General features: G+C 38.7%; 1 long non-coding RNA gene across 6 annotated transcripts in view; it reads right to left on the bottom strand.

Annotated features, from left to right (window-relative positions):
• The window catches only part of LOC121909979, a 37646-nt gene extending 34219 nt beyond the window's left edge, over nt 1–3427 (bottom strand). For 3 of the 6 annotated variants that reach the window (XR_006099563.1, XR_006099566.1, XR_006099567.1), the window contains exons 1-2: nt 2660–2824; nt 1239–1360 (exon numbers count right to left, since the gene is read on the bottom strand). This is a non-coding gene — a long non-coding RNA (uncharacterized LOC121909979). The other 3 variants (XR_006099564.1, XR_006099565.1, XR_006099568.1) reach the window with 3 other exon arrangements.
• Between the last annotated feature and the right edge of the window lie 101 nt (nt 3428–3528).

Here is a 3528-nt window from a genome sequence, read left to right as displayed (position 1 = left end):
CTGCACAACAAAACAAACAGCACACATGTGAAAGCCAAGACTGCTCTGTATGAAAAGCCTGTGTCAAACCCAAGGTGGTTCTAGCTGTGGTGTTTCTGTCTCCTGTGGTTTCTCTGTAATACTGCCTCCTGTTCACTTGTTTTGAACAGCAGACATTTGACATATCACAGCATGAAAAGCACAGGTGTGATTAATAACATAATTATTGGCTACACACCTAAATGGAGGGCGACAATTAATAATGTCATTGATTGCTCTTGTGCAGTTCCAGGCAGTTCACTGGGCCACAATATTTGGGACACAGCGGAGCGTTTTTACAGCAGACATTTTTAATTGTAGACGGAAAAGCACAGGTGGAACTGATAATATTAACGATGGCTCACAGGCTGCACAGTAGCAAGGACCTGGAACTGGATCATCTAAATGTAATGTAGCTCCTATTAATGTTATTGATTACAGCTGTGTTTTTCCTGCTGTGAAAAAGGTCTATTGGAACAGTCATCATTAACGTTAATTGTTACACCGCTGGTTTTCCTGCCCTGACAAATAAAAAATACCTAATTATGTAAGAAACCCTCTAAAGTGTTTGTTATAAATGTCACACACGGGAGTAATACAGTGAGTTTGAGTAACCTTTTAAATTCATATTATCTCAGTGTAACTAAATTTGGGTATTTATACTTATTTATTTAATTCATTACTGTAAAAGTCAATAGTCTCTTATAGCTGGGATTACATTGTGAGCTTCTTTGTTATGAACCATGAACCAAAAAGATGCAGTTCAGGTGGAACTTTCTCCTCAACATGGACATGCATCTGGTTTGCAAAAACACAAAAAATGACACTATGAAATGGTTTAGTGGGACACTTAAATGAAATGATGCAGTTGTTAATGTAATTAGTAACACCTGGGTTTTTCCTACTACGACAGGTCAAACGTCTGCTGTGAAAAAGGTCTGTTATCATAAATTATATCATTCATTTTCTTATTAATTTTCCCTGGAAAGATTGCTTTCTGCTCCAACCCCTTATTGACATTTCACTCTCAGGACAGTGAGTGAGATATTTCATCTCTGAATGTGTGTTGAGATTTGTTCCCAAAAAAGTTGAGGTCCACTTAATTCACATGGATTTTATCCTTGATTTCCTTCCTTACATTTCTGTAAATTGTGCTGTCACTGACTACTGGCTACTGTTTCTGTAAACCAGGTTCCTGTTAGAATTTGATTAGTATTTACCTCAAAAGAAGCTGGGGGTTCACATGTCTCCTCATCATCCAGCAGATGGAGTCCTCAAACTGCAGCCGGAGCTTATGAATCCAAATCCACTGCTGTCCTCTTACAAGGTTCATCTGCAGTCCCTGACAGGGTATCAACACTAACATCAATTATTTATATACAATAAAAAGCAAAACATTGAGTTCAAATAAAGAGTATAGATACAGTGTGTGTGCAACTCTTTTCTCTTTGATGTTTACAGCACAGTGGAAAAGTACATTTTCATAACCATCTTACATTGACTTAAATATATTCACCACCATTTCCCAGATGACAGTGTTTTCATCTGAACTTCTAATATGCACAAATATTGTTTTTTAATGACATCTTCTAGAGAAATTCACAAGAACAACAACAACCATTTCCAGGCACAAATGAATAATTACTAGATATCAATAAGAACTGATAAGCTGCGGCAAAATCAATTTATCCAGTATTGTAGAATTGTGAAAAGACAATATTTATAGTTTACATTTGTGCAGTGCAGTCATCAGTGGTGGAAAGTACCTAAATACATTTACTCAAGTACTGTACTTAAGTACAATTTTGAGGTACTTGTACTTTACTAGAGTGTTTCCATTTGATCCTACTTTCTACTTCCACTCCATTATATTTCAGAGGGAAAGATTTGACACTATGGATAATATAACAAGCTCTTAAAATACAACACATTGTTAAAGATGAAACCAGTGGTTTCCAACCTTTTTGTCGTCTTACATAAAGCAGTGTGTAGTCGGGGTCACATTTCAGATGTCTATGAGTTGTTAACAGCTCCACCAAATAGTGATTTTTCCCTCTAAAATTCTCACATAGTTCCATTTCCATAAATGTTCAAATGATCCAATATTTCACCAAAAATCAATGATTAGAGAAAATGTCCAAAAACTGAGAACAGATTTGTGTATCAGAACTTTGTTTTTTCTTCTTTCCTTTCCCATTAATCATCTCACGACCCCTCAGATTCATCTGGTGACCCTTTGGGGGAGCCTGACCCTTAACTTGGGAACCACTGGACTAAACTAGCTAACTGTATATAAAGTAGTTGAAACTAGCTCCACCTCCAGCAGCTACAACAGTAACATGCTGCCTACACACCGATGCTTCAGTAGTAATGATCTAATAATGTCATATATAATAATACATCAGTCAGATGACCCAAACCACTACTTTTAATGCAATAAAACTACTCACGCAGGTATTTTACTTGTCATGGAGTATTCTTACATTACTGTATTTGTACTTTTACTGAAGTAGAGAATCTGAGAACTTCTTCCACAACTGGTAACCACCAAACATCTCGTCGTTTTTCTCCTCCTAAAGGGAAATATTTTGCTTTGAGAGTTAATCATTTCTCAACTAAATTGACTAACTAACAAGCAGACCTCGCCACAGTGAGCATGAAGCCTCCTCCTCGCTGCCAGAGATAATAAAACTAAAAGATGAGTCGCCGCCGACGAGGAGAAGTGAGGGAGCTGAACAGCGCCATTAAAGCCGAGGAAACACTAGCTTAGCAAAGATGGCGGCAGTGTTATGGAGGAAGTTTTAGACACTAGCCTACCTGCTCGAGCTCCCACGATTCCCTACGATGTAAACGATTTAATGTGTTGTAATGTTTGTAAAACAACCTTTATTGAACCGTAAAATACATTCATAGGAGTGCTGTTCGCGCACATAGCGTTACGGCTGCGTTTGTGGTCGTAACGCTAATGAAGCTCTTCCCCCCACAGGGTCTTTGGTCTGAGCTGAGGAGGACATCATCAGAGTCAGGCTACAGTGACAAAATATACTCTCATTTTCCTTCCTAATCTCTGCTTTTCCCACTCCCTATTATTCGTATATTCAACATGAAAATCAGACATTCCTTTCATCTGTATCTCCATCTACAGTCACATTTAAATGCCAGCAGAAAATTCCCAATTTAAAATGTGATGTAAACCACTAAACCAGACTGCAGCAGTCCCCATAGCAACAGAGGAGAGAGGGTGGGCATCACAAAAAGGCACAGAAACACATAATGGTTCAGGCCTCTGGAGCTCACATCCCAGGGTGTATATTGTCTTTTTAAGCACTAAAAACCAAAACCATACACCAAACAGACAATTCTGTCCCATGTCAGAGATTAAAACCTGAGAGATTCTAGTTGGCCCCAATTTCCTACAGCCAGATATGGTACGATCCACCCTCATAAGAAAACCTTCACCAATGGTTTCCCCCCTCCCTCCGTCTGGCAGGTACCACTCACTGCAGAGGG

Source organism: Thunnus maccoyii, chromosome 13 (assembly GCF_910596095.1).
Source record: "Thunnus maccoyii chromosome 13, fThuMac1.1, whole genome shotgun sequence".
NCBI classification, from domain to species: domain Eukaryota; kingdom Metazoa; phylum Chordata; class Actinopteri; order Scombriformes; family Scombridae; genus Thunnus; species Thunnus maccoyii.
Note: the sequence above shows the minus strand (reverse complement) of the source record. Positions and strands in the feature narration are given on the sequence as shown.